This window comes from Scylla paramamosain, chromosome 15 (assembly GCF_035594125.1).
Source record: "Scylla paramamosain isolate STU-SP2022 chromosome 15, ASM3559412v1, whole genome shotgun sequence".
Taxonomy (NCBI): Eukaryota; Metazoa; Arthropoda; class Malacostraca; order Decapoda; family Portunidae; genus Scylla; species Scylla paramamosain.
In genome coordinates, this window is record NC_087165.1 from 25,146,012 (window position 1) to 25,163,044 (window position 17,033).

The 17,033-nt window shown below is 43.0% G+C and overlaps 1 protein-coding gene across 1 annotated transcript in view; it reads right to left on the reverse strand.

Moving 5' to 3' along the window:
* Positions 1-17,033, reverse strand: part of LOC135107721 (uncharacterized) — a 51,371-nt gene that overhangs the window by 25,076 nt on the left and 9,262 nt on the right. The window contains exon 2 of the mRNA XM_064017915.1: positions 1,447-1,982. The gene's annotated coding sequence lies outside the window, so the exon portion shown is untranslated. The remainder of the gene's footprint in view (positions 1-1,446; positions 1,983-17,033) is intronic.

Below are 17,033 nucleotides of genomic sequence, written 5' to 3' on the forward strand. Positions count from 1 at the left end.
ATCACTGAAGCAAACTCCCGTCTCTTCTTTTCTAGCTAAGACCATCACCTGCAATTGCTAAATCTGGAGACGTTATTTCGCTGCCTATAAACTTCCGTCTCTTAAGAGGCCGTTTGTTTACCGACCAGTGCGCAAAGCTGAATGCCTCTTAGCGATCACAGGCAGTTCTCGGGGCGTGCCGAAGGAAACTCGCGGCGGTGAAGCTGGATCTTTTCATATATTTCTTGATATTTTACCCTGAGCGCTGATGTGGACTCACTGTCTTTCTGTACAGGATTATAACTTCAATTATTCACTGGGACACGAAATACGATACTGTCTCTCTGTGTGTGTGTGTGTGTGTGTGTGTGTGTGTGTGTGTGTCTCTCTCTGTGTGTGTGTGTGTGTGTGTGTGTGTGTGTGTGTGTGTGTGTGTGTGTGTGTGTGTGTGTGTGTGTGTGTGTGTGTGTGTGTGTGTGTGTCTGTCTGTCTGTCTGTCTGTCTGTCTGTCTGTCTGTCTGTCTGTCTGTCTGTCTGTCTGTCTGTCTGTCTGTCTGTCTGTCTGTCTCTCTCTCTCTCTCTCTCTCTCTCTCTCTCTCTCTCTCTCTCTCTCTCTCTCTCTCTCTCTCTCTCTCTGAACATTTTCTCCCCTTAGTCCTCAGACGGCAGGTCGCCTCGTTATAACCAGTAGACTCGGTTACCTTCTCTTATTGTGTTCCATTCTACTCCTTACCCAATCAGCCCATCTGGTATCCCTCTCTTCCCGTCCCCTACAGTAGTGAGCGAACAAACACTTCACCTCACAGTCTCCACCCTTACGCGTATACAAAAGAGATGGAGAATGGGAGGATAATGAAGTAAAAAGAGGAGGAGAGATAAGCAAACATAAAACGGGAATGAAGGGAGATAAAGAGGAAGCCTTGAAGAGAAAGTGATTATAAATTAGGCGTATTAGAATGTTGTGACGCCAAACACTTTGAAGAAGATAGGAAGCGATGGGTAGCAAGTGTCATGGTTAATTTTGTGTGTGTTTGTGAGTGTGTTTTACCGGTCTAGCTTGCGGTCGGTGAATTGTAAAAAAGCTTGCGGCGAACGGGCTCATGAATAATAGAATAAGAACTAATCTGTAAAAAGCGCTCTCTCGTCTGAGAATTAATTGCGAATATAACACCAACCGAATTAAATGAAAATATATACAACTAAGCTTCCACATGCTGAACAAACACTATTGTTTATTAACCCTTTCACTGCGAACGACAATATGATACTTATTACTTAATTGGGGTAACACTAGATGACTTTAATGAAAGAAACTAAAACCACACGTATTTAAAGCTTAGCGCCACTCGGTCACTCCTTTTGTAGTTCGCTGTCTTTCGAAAATATGATGAAAGCTCCCGTATCCTACCAAGTTTCATATATCGTAGCAGGGAAAGGGTTACAAACAACGAATATGATTTTGCTCACCTCCTGAATCCCATGTTGACTTGTGGCTCAGAGCAGCGCCGGCATATCCGAGGTGACAGGCGGCCGGAAGGTGGAGCAGGGAGAGAAGTGAGGGGCAAGGGCGGTTACAGACTTGATGGGTTGCACAGGGCTGCGTGGCCTTGAGACAGGTTATCAGGGAGCCTCGTTCTGGTGGTGATTGGCGCTGCCGCTCTCAGGGCTGCTCGGCTGCTCCCCATTCGAACGACAGGAGCCACACGTTTGGCTCAGGGCCGTCACCACCAGGCAGTGTCATGCAAGTTACACAAACGAGGGAACGTGAAGACTAAAATTGAAGTCCCAAAAGAAAGTAGCGTAAGAGTTTTGAAAGTGCTCGTCCAGTAAGCGCGGAACTTATGTGAAGGGAAAATGTTTTGAAGAAAAGTTGTCTCCGCTGCGACGCGAAGGATCTGGCAGACTATCCCTGGCGCCCTTCCTCGCGCCCGTCCCTTCACATTTCCGAGGCAGCGGCCAGGCAACACATCAGAGGGCGCGGTGAGCACACTCGCGAACCTTCCCTGCGGCAGGAAGAAAAAATGTATTATAAAAGAGATTCAGAGGGATGCGAAAAGTAAGAGGATTGTGTTTGGTGCAATATATTAAGGTAAATTTACGCTACTGAAGGTAAATGCATAACACATAAGGAAGCAATTTGTATGAGTATTTATGTTTAATGCTCTCTTATATTATGCTCTTTAGAAAATACTAGAAAGATATGTAAATTAGAAATGCCATTGGAAGCTGGAGATAATACCTATAACATCCTTCCTTGACATTTCCGAAGTGAATATGAAAATCTTGTAATGAGAACGTTAAGTCAGGACTCACATTACCTAACTTTTAAGAAAATCCTTTAGCACTTCCTACTCTTCTTCCGATTTTTTCTTGTAGGATACCTCCCCACCCCACCACCATCTCCCCTCATTCTTTACCCTCATTCCCTCCCTTCATCCTTATCCTTTGATCCCCCTCATCTCCATTTTTTAAAAGTATTCAGATTGTCTTCGAGGTTTTAAAGGTGCTGTGCGAGGAGATGTTTATTTCTCAGCGTCTTATTTTTATGCTTGCTTATCCCCCTCGTCTTTCCCTGGAGTATAAAAGGATAAAACAATGGAGGCACGGCGTAAACAAAGGGCCTTTTAGCAGGTGGCGGATACATAACCACTTTCCCGGAACACAAAACCCACGCGCACCTTACTCCTTATTCACGTTTTCCGAGTAATCTGAGAAACGATAGGGAAAATGAAAAATAAATAAGATAAAAGAATAGGAACACTATTAGAGCTCTTTATATTCTCTCTCTCTCTCTCTCTCTCTCTCTCTCTCTCTCTCTCTCTCTCTCTCTCTCTCTCTCTCTCTCTCTCATTTTCGTAATAATTTCCGTTGTTACGTTTCATATGTATACTAAACCCGTCTTTATACACCTTTTGGCGGCTCGCTTCCCCCCCGACCAGAGCGAGAGAACCATTACAACGCTTGGGATGGGAAAACACTCACGTAAATCGAAGGCTGCACGCAAACACCGCCTTAGAGGATCACTGGCATAATCGAGGCATTTGTTTGTGACGAAAACGGGGGAAAAATATTATTGGAATGCAGGATAGCAAGGAAGGAGGAAGACAGGAAAAGGAGGGATAGAAGGAGTAATAATTCATTGAGGTAACCGGCCATATCTTTGATCCAATAGGCTGTCCGAGCTCGTCCTGACGTGGGAGGAGAACTGTTTGGTGTGACTTTATTGGACGAGGACGAGAATGGCTAGGTTTGGTATGTATGTATGTATATATGTATGTATGTATGTAAGTGTTTGTTTGTTCATCACTGTGTCCGCCTTTCTGTCTGTCTGCCTGTCTGTTGTAGGTGTTTATGTGTGTTACTGTTCTTCTTATTGGGATTCTCTCTCTCTCTCTCTCTCTCTCTCTCTCTCTCTCTCTCTCTCTCTCTCTCTCTCTCTCTCTCTCTCTCTCTCTCTCTCTCTCTCTCTCTCTCTCTCTCTCTCTCTCTCCTTTGTGTGTGTGTGTGTGTGTGTGTGTGTGTGTGTGTGTGTGTCGCCTCAAACCATGGTGCGCCGCTTGTATCGCCTCAAACCATCACACACTCAGCACATTGAATTACTGAGCAATTCATCTGGAAGCTTAAATAAATCTGGGCGTCAGGAGAAAGGTGTCGTGTCGGGCATCGAACCCGGAAGCCAAGCCTGAAAGCCTGCCATTTTACCCGATGGAGTGATAGGTGCAGCTGGGTTGTCGAGCTTCCATCGTTGGGTCATTATGTGTGTCTCTCAGGTCACTGTAATTCTTGGTAAAAAACACTAAGTAATATCAGTAATTATGTCATGAACTTATTTGAATAGAGCCACTCATAAGTTGATTCACTATATTTTCTCAAAATAAACCCTCTTATTATGAAGATTTAAAAGTGCGAAAACTTATGATGATAAATGGACGTATATTGAAATTATAACTAGATGGTGATGTGTTGATTACCAATAACTGATGTAGCGGAAGGATTCTGATACCCGTAACAAAGGAAACATTGAGGCGAGGAGAGCTGCTGACGCCAGGCCGCGGCGCTCAAACGTAGCATAAATAACAGCGGTGAGCGACGGATCGGCAACCTGTCCAAGTGTCGCGCTCCGGAACTTTCCTCAGCCGCAGCTTTTCCTAAAGGTTTCTTTCATCCTCTTTTTGGCGCTTCTGATGAATTGCTGTGAACTTTCTCCTGGCAGTGGACGGCGGATGGTGGTGGTGGGGGGGAGGCCATTCTGAGGCGTTACCGAGCTGGCCTGGGCATGCTGAGCAAGTATTACTGCTTAATCTAGCTTAAAACTCAAGTGCTTTCTTCATGTTGGTTTTAAACTTTCTGACTGCTAGTGGCTGCAGTGACGCCTTTTATCTGAGGAACCCGGCGTGGTTTTTACTGAAGCAAACTCTTCTGCAGCACTGTTATACTTGAATTATGAATATAATATTTATATATATTATTTTATTCTGAACCTGCATCAGCTACAGCAGTCAATTTTTTTATTTCTGAAGATTTGTACACCTTTCATTTCGCTTACCCACTTGTATTGTTTCGAAACCGATTTTTTTTCTTTTGTTTCCACACTGTCTATTAAAATTATTAATCCGCGTTTCTTTTCGACGAAACATTTTCAGGCGACACGTTCAGAAAAATTGCCAACAAGGCTGGTACACAATAGTCTAATAGTCTACGGAATGGAAAACAAATATTGCATTTTTAAAAATTCAAATCGCAGGACGCAGCTTACCGTCAATCCTTTACCAAAAACTCCACCACCATACCTTTCCTCCACCACCATACCTCCCCTTCCCATCCCCTCTCTCAGCCTTCTTACCTTCGAGGGCCTGAAGCGTGTCTACTACAAACATCATTAACCCTTGCTATAAATCATACTTATCAGCTTAGCCCTCCAACATATTTCTCCTCCATATTCGCTTCTCTTTTTTCATTCATCCCGTTTTCTTTATCCTCATTCCATTCCTCCTTTTTTTCCCTTATGTTCAAGTGATTATTCAACCTTCATTTTTTTCCCCCCTCCTACTCTCCGTCATCTTCATAATCCGCTCATGTTTGCGTTGTTAGTATGCATGAGTATCATTTATCACGCTGATGGGTAAGCGGCGGTCTGTTTACGTAGAGCGGTGGCTGGGAGGGCGCGGAAGTCTTTCTAGCCGCCTCGTCTGTATTGGGTGGGGTTTCCTGCCCGGCTCATTCTTGCTCCGATCTCTTGTTAAAAGTTTGTGTTCTCTTTTCAAAGCATCGTTATTCTATTGCGTGATTGTTGATATAAGTACTTGTTGTTTTATTAGTTTTTGCATCGTATATTTTTGCCCCTGTGGTTGTCTTTTCTTTCTTTTTCTTCCTTTTTTTTTTTGTCATTCCCTTCCTCATCCTCTTTTGCTCTCCTTCTCTTCCTCTATTTTTTTTGTTCGTAATCCTCCACTTTCTTCGCTTCCTTTTCGTAATCCTCTTCCTTTGCTTCCTTTCCTTAATCCTCCTCCTCCTCCTTCTCCTTTTCCTCTACTTTTTTTGTTTTTAGTCCTCCACCTCCTTTACTTCTTTTCGTAATCCTCCTCTTCATTTGCTTCCTTTCCTTAATCTTCCTCCTCCTCCTCCTCCTCCTCCTCCTCCTAATGCAGCCATCAAGCGTAACCGCCTCTAATTGCAACTTGGGACGCGGCAGCTCAACCTCTACTCTTAAACTTCCCACTGTCCACAACCTCCTGCAGCGCCACCTGTAGAACCTAATTATTCTCTCTCTCTCTCTCTCTCTCTCTCTCTCTCTCTCTCTCTCTCTCTCTCTCTCTCTCTCCTCTCTCTCTCTCTCTCTCTCTCTCTCTCTCTGACCTTGCCTCTGTACAGGATCCATTTATCTTCATTATTAAAGAGAATTCTACACTCCCTCCCCGTCTCCTCGTAAATCTTCGGACGAATCAAACGGGATATTAATTTTCATTTGATTTATGGACGTACAGTGGCGGAGGGCGTGGAGACCAAAGCCAGGAAATGTAAGGTAGTGTCTGAAGGTATGCCTTATTTACGAGCAACTGCCACCTTCAGATATCGATGTATTATTATTGTTGTTAATGTATTTATATAGTCCTTGTTTTCTGTTTTTTTTTTTTTTTTTTATGTCGTGGGAAAATCTTAAGTGGTGCTTGCTTTTTTCTTCTAATTTCGCGGAGATCACACCCAAGAGGTCTCTGAATAAAGGGTGAAAGAACGTTTGCAAATACTGAGGAGTCATATAAAAAAAAAAAAAAAAAGGAAGAGAATCTAAAGGATGTACATGTTTATTCCTAGTCTTACACTATTTTATAATGACATGATGGGAAAATCTTAAATACTTCTTTTTTTTTCCAAAATTTCGCTATGAATATATTAATGAAATCTCTGAATGCAGGTTAACGTAAGTATGGAAATATTAGGTGCCGTAGAAAGGAAAGGAAGAGAATCTAACGAATGAAAAAAAAAAAAAGTCTTACTTGCAAAAGCGTGATAACATCTGGAAACTGGTCTTGTTAGTGAAACACGATACACGAACACCGTAGATTTGCAACGTGGCAACAGTCTACGTCAGGATGCCGTCACCTGGCTGATCACTACAACACTCGAGAGTCTAAGCTCAGTGGAAATTACATGACAAAGGTGCTTGGTTCTTGCCGCCGTGACTCAGAGGGAAGAGATGCGAAGGGCGAGTAAGGGGATACCGCGCCCCCTTGAGGGTAATTTAATTTGTCAGCTGATCTAGAATCCGTCGTCGTGATTGGTCCATCTGTCCCCTGATTGGCTGCGTCCTGTATTGATTGCATGACACATCGCGTAAGGGAATTCGGGCACTGATTGTGTCTGGGGCGTCCACCTGGTTGGCTGGCTCAGGAGGATGCAGGGACGCCTCTCCATCCCCTAGCTCAGCCTCACGACCCTCACGACCTCCCTCTGTGACTCTTTCTGCGTGTGTTTGTGTTTTATCCCCATCTTACAAAGCCTTCCCTTTTCTCTCAGTATTATGTATTCTTTTTTTTTCATCCCTGTTTCTTTCTGTGTGTGCATGTACGTGTGTCTGCCTGCCTGCATGGTCTGCCTGTCTGTACGTCTTTCTGCATGTCTGGTTATGTTATGTAAATTTTGCTTTCCTCTTAGGGGTAATATTTGTGTGTGTTTTCTGTCCGTATTTCTGTCTTCTTGTCTGTCTTGTTTGCCTGTGTACTTACGGTCTCTCTCTCTCTCTCTCTCTCTCTCTCTCTCTCTCTCTCTCTCTCTCTCTCTCTCTCTCTCTCTCTCTCTCTCTCTCTCTCTCTCTCTCTCTCTCTCTCTCTCTCTCTCTCTCTCTCTCTCTCTCTCTCTCTCTCTCTCTCTCTCTCTCTCATCTATCCCAATCATCATGTCACTTTCAGAATTGACGAGCAGTTTGAGCAGCACTACACTATTCTAACACACACACACACACACACACACACACACACACACACACACACACAGTGAATTTCCTGCAGCTGAGCTTTCGCCTCATTAAAACTCTTTCACCTGGGCCAGTAGTGTTTCCTCATAACTTAATTACCACCTCGCTTTACCCTTCCTTCCTCTTCTTGTCCAACACCTTCCTGCCTTGCCTTCACCCGTCCCCACTTCTCTCTTGTGTTTCAATAAGACCTTTTGTGTGACGTTTATTTAATTTTTGCCCCTTTCCTTTCCATCTCATATTACTCACGTGTTTTCATCTCCTACTGTGTTTGTTTTGCTGCCTTGTTCCTTACTCATCCTCTACTTATCCTCATTTTCCTTTATGTGATGTCGGTTTAATCTTTCCCCCCTTCCATCTCGTCTTATTCACATGTTTTCATCCTCTACCGTTGTTTGTTTCGCTGCTTTGCTCCTTATTCATCCTCCATCTCTTGCTCTTCCCCCTCCTTCGTTTCTGAGTGCACGAGACAAATTCAAGTCCCCACGTTTTCTTTACAGGCGTCAGTATCTCAACTCTTTAACGCAGCGAGCAATGTCTCCGGTGTGTTTGGGCGAGCGAGCGGGGGACGGGTAAAGTTTGTAATTTGGTACCATGTGGGCAAGTTAGACCGCGGCAAGTGTCTCCTGGCGAGGAAATCGAGTGATGTTTGGTCCTAGGATTAGACTGGTCTGACAGCTGATGATGGTGAGAAGCAGGAGGAGATAGTGGAGTGGAGAAGAAGGAAGGGGAGGAGGAGGAGGAGGAGGAGGAGGAGGAGGAGGAGGAGGAGGAGGAAAATGAGGAAGAGAAGGATGAAAAAGAAGAACAAGAGAAGAAAGTAGAGAAAAAGGATAAGAAAGGAGAAAAATTACAAAAAAGAAGAAGAAGGAGAGAATTAGAAAAAAGAAGCTGAGGAAATAAAAGATATAGAAAAAGAAGAATGGATGAGAAGTAGGAAAAGGAGCAGAACGAGAAAGAAATAAAAAAGGAATAAAGACGACGAAGAGAAACAGGAACAAGAAGAGGAACAGGAAGAGGAGGAAGAAGGAGAAGAAGAAGAAGAAGAAGAAGAAGAAGAAGAGGAGGAGGAGCAGCAGCAGTAGGAGCGTTTCTATACAACGTGCCTCGAGGGAACAACACGACAGGAAAGATAATGCGTTATTTAGACTTCAACTGCCGCTGCTGGTGAAGGTCGGCGGGTCAAGGCACGGGTGAGGGATGGCGGGGCGAGAGAGCGACAATGTGAGATGCATAGTGATGGTGCTTGGGGCAGGGGGTGGCGGGAGGGGGGTGGGCGAATGGGGGGTGTCTGAATGTTTGCTGAAATAATAGTAAAATGAGTGTGCTGGGAATTATCACTTATCTGCAGGACTGTATATTTTTAATTTTCTTTTGATTGTGTATTTTTTTTTTATTGTGCGAGTCTGTGCCTTCAGGATTCTAATTCTCTCTCTCTCTCTCTCTCTCTCTCTCTCTCTCTCTCTCTCTGATTTATGTTGATGTTTATCCTTTCATCTGCTGGTGCTGTTGTTGCAACCTTTCCTCACCTCTTTTGTCTTCATAAGCTTGTTTATCTGCACATGTCTTCTTTAGTGTGTCTGTTTCTCTCTGTCTCTTTCTCTTTGTATTTGTCCGTCTGTCTGTTTAGGTTTGTCTCCCTTTGTCTGCTTCTGTCTTTGTCTCGTTCGTTTCTAGCGTTTTGGCTGTCTCTGCCTGCCTGCCTGCCTGCCTGACTGTCTCTGAGAATTTATGTTTGAATCTCTCTCTCTCTCTCTCTCTCTCTCTCTCTCTCTCTCTCTCTCTCTCTCTCTCTCTCTCTCTCTCTCTCTCTCTCTCTCTCTCTCTCTCTCTCTCTCTCTCTCTCTCTCTCTCTCTCTCTCTCTCTCTCTCTCTCTCTCTCTCTCTCTCTCTCTCCCTCTCTCTCTCTCTCTCTCTCTCTCTCTCTCTCTCTCTCTCTCTCTCTCTCTCTCTCTCTACACACACACACACACACACAGTCAACCCCAATCACGCGCCTGAAAAGAAAGCATTTTGGTGTCAGAATAATTATTGGCCGCCTGCAACGCAAACATTAAGGTTGTGTTAGTCTGTTTTGCTTCACGCCAATCAAAGCACCGATCCTCCTCTTATGAAATCGCCAGTAATTCATGCAGTGTATGCAAAAACAATGAATATGCAATGACCCTACTTGGAAATGACTGCTGTACGTGATGTTCTTTTATGTGGTAAGCTCAGTATATTGCTATTGTAGTGCAGAGTGTTAAATTAATGTTTGAGATATGTAGGGGTATTATGAAGGAGAGTGATTAGCTCTGTATATTATTCTCTCTCTCTCTCTCTCTCTCTTAGATTTTTCCATTATATTAAAAAGTAGTATTAGCTCGAACTTTAGTGGGTGTCGTGCAAGATCGCTTTCCTCGTAATAATGTGGTTATGTATGTACAGGTGTGCTCTCACTCACTCTTTTGTTGTAGTGAAGGTGCCGCGATGCAAAAATGTTGAGGGAATTGTTGCTTCAAATGCGAACACTTAATCAATGAAATCACAAGTTAGTTTTTTTTTTTTTTTTATATTCTCGCTGGCAGTAGTTCACTGGTGCATTCTCATCAGTCAAGTCTGCTACTCTGTACTGTAATGCTTGTGTTGTAAATAGGGATCTTCATTTACTACTGCTTTGTCTTTCTTCTTTCTTTTTATTTATTTCTTTTCTCTTTCCTTCCTTCCCTTCTTCCTTTTTTCCAACTTATTTCTTCTTCTTTTTCTTCTTGTTCTTCTTCTTGTTCTTCTTCTTGTTCTTCTTATTCTTCTTCTTATTCTTCTTGTTCTTGTTCTTCTTGTTCTCCTCCTCCTCCTCCTCCTCCTCCCCCTCCTCCTCCTCCTCCTCCTCCTCCATCTCTCATTTCTACTCGAGCTGTCACCATCACTGTCACCGTCGCTGCTACCTACATCAGACGGTTTTTTATTATGAGTGAGCAGTCCACATTTAATCAGCGCCAGACTGAGGAGGCGACGGGGTGTAATGGAAATCCACTTGGTACATAACAATCATATTAACGTGAAGTGGCTCGAGTGAGAAATGAGAAGCCTGGAGATTGATAGTGTCATAAGTGTGTTTTCTGCCAATGGAGAGAGAGAGAGAGAGAGAGAGAGAGAGAGAGAGAGAGAGAGAGAGAGAGAGAGAGAGAGAGAGAGAGAGAGAGAGAGAGAGAGAGAGAGCAGGATTATACTAGACTTGGGTTCCTGACAGCTTTTAAGGCCACAACTCCCGGCTCGCGTCCCGTGGTCACCCCCTGCTGGTGCTGAGGCGTTGCGCCGTGAAACGGGACTAACGCAAATTGTTCCTGGTTCTGTGTTATGACTCGGAATCTTTCTAGTGCTTGCAGTGTAAGCTGAGTGTGCCAACCCCTCCTGCGTGGTAATAATGGAAATGATAGTTAAAGTAATAATGATAGTAACAAAAACACTGATAGCAGTATCAATAAAGATAATAATAATAATAATGATAACGATAATATAAATGCAAATAAGGGCTGCATTTTAAAGGTGTTGTTTAATAAAATCTAATGACAAGACGATAACCCACGACAGATAATTATGTCTTCAGTAAAAGAGTTAAATGTGAACTGTAATAGTATTTATTTCCTGAACACGGAAAGGAAAACAGAATGTTCACAGTGTATAACTTTTCATCTAATTGCATTGCATATCTGAGAGGAAAATGTTTGGATTAATTTGTTGGACACAAGTACAATAAAACTTGTGTATTTGATACTATTACTACTACTACTACTACTACTACTATTACTACTACTACTACTACCACTACCACTACTACTACTACTACTACTACAACTACTGCAATTACTACTACGGGGTACTGGCAGTTGCCTTAGACACCTCGTTTTCGGTGAGGAAATAAATATGGAGTTTAGTAGAGGAGAGGTAGCATTGCTGCCACTGCCTACAAATGGTATTGCCATTACAACCTGAAAGGTGAAATCATTTATGAGTTTTTTTTTTTTTTTTGAGAAACTAATAATTTGTTTCCTTAGGGTTTCATAGAACTCCTTAATGACTAAAGGAGTTTCAATCTCTCTCTCTCTCTCTCTCTCTCTCTCTCTCTCTCTCTCTCTCTCTCTCTCTCTCTCTCTCTCTCTCTCTCGGCGCACTGAATTCACTTTGAGACTCAATCAATAATTTGCCTCTGATTGCCTTCCTTCCCACACGCTGACCCACGCACTCCATTCATCTGTCTTTTTCTCCAATCATATTTCTTGATTTTCCTTCTTCTGTTTAAGTTTTCTCCACCATTTTGTTCTCCATCCTGTTACTTTCTATTTTACTGTATTCTTGTTCCTTGCTTGAATTATGTTCATATGTTTACTTGGTTATTGTTCGTTGTGTCACACCTAGTTATTTCTTTATGCAGGAGAGGCTCTAGTCAAGGCCCACAAGAAATGCTGAAAGAAACCCCTCGCTGCGTGTTAGGCCTATAGAGTACAATAAAAAAAATATCCAAAGTTATGAGGAGGAATGGCTTATAGAATGAGCCTTCAGAAAGCCATTCAAGTTACCAGACAGAACAGGTCCAGTTTTATGTATCAGTCTTTTCAATAATACTATGTTCCATTATGTTATATAGACAGCAAGTGAGATATATAGGGGTGTACTATTCCTTGACTTGCCATCCTTCCATCTTTGTCCAGCCTCCGTATGCTACTGTACTCCGTTTTCTGCTCCATTTTCTTTTCACCAAATCAAGGCCCAACTATTTAGATGCCAGTGTTGACACATTTACTACTATGCACAGCCTCCAAACTCTATGAAATCTTTATTGTTAGTCAGAATATATTAATTGTATATTGCACTGTAACGGATCAATAACTCCATATGATTTTTAATTCCTTGATTATGAAGAAATATCATCCTAATCTCCATAAAATTCTCCAATGGTATATATCCAGTATGTAACGAGGAGCTGATGACAGTGTGCTGATGACAGAGAAGCTGATGACAGTTAGTGTGCGTGAATCTTGTGTAATTGCCTTGCATTGTGTACTTTAGGTGGTACAGGCAGGGCTGAATGGCCACGTATATTGGGAGACACTAGAGCTGTGATTCCTCGCTCTGCTGGTCTGTCGTGATGAACTGATGCAAGGAAACTCATTCACCAAGGCCATAAGCTCAGATGTAAAACCGATATTCCCATAAATTTCGGTTCATTATCTCATTACATTTTAGTGAAGCATGTAAACAATTTTATGCCCATCGTAAAACTTCTAATATTAGTAACACTATTAGAACTTTATTATATAAATAGGTTCCGTCTTTATGAAGCTTCTCTTTGTAATTCATAAGACTTACAGTAATTTACCACTCACTGTATCGAGCTTCATTCATTGGCTCATACAATTCGTCGTGACACACTCCTGTAATGTGTCGGTATATCATCTGACTGGCTACCAAAGAGTAAACAAAAGGTGCTGGGGTACATTTCTCACCCTTTTACCAGCTGGGGCCAGTACTTCCATAAATGTGGTATATAATGGACACGGAGACACAGTATGGTGGCAGCGGCGGCATACAAACCTCACATACGCCTCCGAAGAGACTTACATTGGCAAAACTAGTAACCATTCAGGTATCGCATTCCCAAACGTTCAATGGCCTCATCTTGACTACATTTAACAGGCTCTCGTGAAAGTTATGATGTTAAAGAGCATTTTCATGAGACCAGTGATAGTTTACAAAGAGTCTGCACTATCATTCAATTCCATCCTATCTCGTTTTTTATCAAATTAGATTTAAAAAAAGAGATACGAAGGAATTGGTTCTCAAATAGACTGGTAGATGAATGGAGTAGACTCAGTAGTGCCCAATCATTCGGAAGTTCAAAGAATTAGATAAATTTATAAATGAGGAAATAGGTAAGTATGTTTCTGGCAGAGACTGCCACGTTTAGGCGTGACGACTTTCTTGCAGTTTTCCTTGTTTTCTTATGTTCTTATGTTCATCAGTGGGAAACGCTTTAAAAATGCGATCCTAAGTGGTGTATGAATAGTGGACCTTATTTACATATGTATTATATGTAAACTGACGCTCCATGAGGCTTGGGAACTAGGTGAGCTTTGTAGCTTCTCTTGGCTATTCGCTTTACTCACGGATTTCAATGGTTTTGTTATGCTAATACTGCTTCCCTTCCAGTGTGTGTGTGTGTGTGTGTGTGTGTCTGTGTGTGTGTGTGTGTGTGTGTGTGTATGTGTGACGTACAAGTTTCTATATTTTATGGAAAAATGTGCTAGTGACAAAAATAGAGCGAGAAATTTAAATGTACATGCACAGTGCTCTTCCTCACACACACACACACACACACACACACACGTACACAACGCTTTTAAGCGTAGCTAATGGGCGTAAGTTATCCAATATTTTAACACATGACACTCTGAACGTACCAATGTTGAGAGAGAGAGAGAGAGAGAGAGAGAGAGAGAGAGAGAGAGAGAGAGAGAGAGAGAGAGAGAGAGACCAAGGCACAAACAGACAAATCTAATAAATTGAGGGAGACGGAGAAGAAAACAAGGAAAAGAGAAGATTGTAAATTGATTTTCGATTCCCGCTCTGACGAGTTAAAAGGAGAGGAAATATTTGGAGGTTTGAAACTGGGCGAAATGAAGTGAAACGAGGAGGAGGAGGAGGAGGAGGGGTGAGTGAGTGAGTGAGTGAGCGGAAGGAGAGGAATGCGTCGAAGGTAATGGAGGCGATTGCAAGTGAAGAGGAGAAGTGAAGGAAGTGACGCCATTAACTCATTCCCTGTGTGTGTGTGTGTGTGTGTGTGTGTGTGTGTCGTAAACGTCCCTCACATTCTCTCCTAAGTGTCGCCTCCGCCTTAAGATTCTTGGCTCCTTCGTCATATAACCTTCAACAAATTTACGTCTAAATTTACGTCTATGTTTTCCAGCCTAGCCCAGACCTCACCCTCTCCCCCAATCTCTCTCTCTCTCTCTCTCTCTGGTGGTGGTGAGGCGGGTGGTCATAAAACTGGCGTGGCGGTGGTAGTAATGGTGGTGATGGTGGTGAGAACTGACGTGAACTATGCGATGTATGTGATGCAAAGTAATATGGGGAGTTTTTGTTCTCTCTCTCTCTCTCTCTCTCCACATTTGCGTCTCTTTTCTCGCATTCTTTGTTTATCTTGCGATCGATTACCTTCTCTTCCCTCTCCCTTTCCCCCTCCCCCCATTCTTTCATGCATTTCCCATTCTTCTTCATCCCCTCATCGCATTTCCAAGTGTCTCTCTATCTTACCGCCTTATTCCTTCTTTTTCTTTCTTTCTTTCCTTCTTATCTTTTTCTTCCCCGTCAGAAGTTGCGTATATTGAAGTGTCTTTTTAATTTCTGCCTCTCGAGTTTCTCCTTTTAAGGTTTGCGTTAGATTACTGTCCAATTACGTTTGCTTAAAAGATTATTCCTATGTATCTGTCTTTCCTTTTCTATGTTTGTCTGTTTGTTTACTCGTGTGTCTGACTGTCACTCTCTCTCTCTCTCTCTCTCTCTCTCCCTCTCTCAGAAATCATTGTATAGCTTGCAGACGGAATGAAACGATATAAATTGTAGTAGTAGTAGTTGTGGTAGTAGTAGTAAAGATGCTGATGATAATAATAAATAATAATAAATAATAATAATAATAATAATGTTACGTGTGAGCATACACTGAACTCTAGGGAACTCTAGGGGATGGACCATGAAGGGGTGTTGCTCACACTAACGATGGAAGGGTTAAAAGAAAAGAGAAAAGGAGACATTTTAACTGCTATTTAATATCTTAAAGTTAACCCTTAAATTAAGTAACAATACAAAATTGAAGATTATTTAAGTAAGTAAAAGTAAGTAACAAGGAGTGGCAATCTGAACTGGACTGAATAACTTAAAAGACTGGTTCAGTTAATAACTTAAGCCAAGTTAGTAAATGCATATAGATACAAATTACAAAAATAAACACCTTTACATATACATAATAGAAAATAAATATAAATGCGTTTGTGTGTGTGCGTGTGTGTTTATATGTGTGTGTGTGTGTGTGTGTGTGTGTGTGTGTAACACTGGTGTAACTCTTACCACCGCTCTCGAGTGTATACGAGGCTCCCAGCGTATGCCAAGGCGACCTCAGAGCTGTAGCGACCCTTGGAGGAGACTGAAGCTCGATGGAACTCCACCCCTCGTTATCGGCTTGGTAGCCTGCTAGAGGTCACGTATCCAGTATGCCTCAAGCTATACACGTGGCAGCGCCACGAGTTGAGAGGCAGGCACCTGGTTCCGTGGTAGAGTAGTCACGCGTGTGACATTCCCCCCTTCTTAGGATGACGCAGAAGGAATGACGCAGAAGGAATGACTCTGCGTCATTAGAGAAGTGAGGTGGTTCCTGTCCCGTGAAGGTTGATTCCACCAGAACGTGTGTAGTCTGGGGCCCGGTAGATGGTTCTTCTGGCAGTGCTCGGCCCTCGGCTGCCTCCATCGACCGGTTCACAAGGCACGACTGCATCCCCAGCAACAGGATCCTAGGGTCCTCAGGGTCGCGACGGGTAGTGATGCGAGGCGTAGTGGGAAGGCGAGACAAAGTGTCAGCAAGGCAGTTGTCCAGTCCCTTAATATGGTGCATTTCAATGTGGTAAGGCTGGAGCTGTAGAGACCACCGTAGCAGACGTTGGTTAGTGAAGCGGTTCCTGTTGAGAAAAGTCAAAGGGTTGTGGTCAGTGTAGATTTGGAGTGGCTGGGTGTTGGACTGAAGATAGTACTCAAACTTCTTGATGGCAGAGATAATGGCTAAAAGTTCTTTCTCGATAGTGCTGTAATTCTTCTGATGGATGTTGAACTTCTCGGAGTGGTAGGCGACTGGGTGAAAGATTCCGTCAGATTCTTGCAGGAGGGCGACACCCGAAGCGTGATCACTGGCGTCAGTATGTATGATGAAGGGTTTACGGAAGTCGGCCGCACGCAAAACCGGTTCCCGAGCAAGCAAGTTCAAGTGGGGATGGGCTCTTCTTTGGAAGTGAGAAAGACTGATCAGATTTCCTTGCTTGTGCACGAGTAGTGACACAAACAGGGAATAAGCCTGGTTGTTGCTCTTCTAACTGTACAGTGGGGTTATCCATCAGATTTCCTTGCTTGTGCACGAGTAGTGACACAAACAGGGAATAAGCCTGGTTGTTGCTCTTCTATCTGTACTGTGGGGTTATCCATCAGCATTGTGTCACTAATTACCAAAGGGGGAGTCACCTTACTGCCAGCTAGGTCATTAGCGAGGAGTAGTTGAGCATTAGGGATGGGTAAGGCTGGTTCTTCACTAACTCCTATTATCACTTCACCTCTTACTAGTGGGCTATCAAGATGTACTTTAACTAATGCAATGGGGAAGGGGTCATGGAAGTCTTTTAGATATACCTTTTCACCTGTGTAACACTGTTCAATACCAGGGACTGCTGACTTCAGCACTAGGGACTGAGCTGAACAGGTGTCTCTGACAATCTTAACTGGGTGATCCTTGTTATCAATGCTGATGGTGCCTACAGACCTGAAAGGCTCAAATAAGTCTTTAGGTACA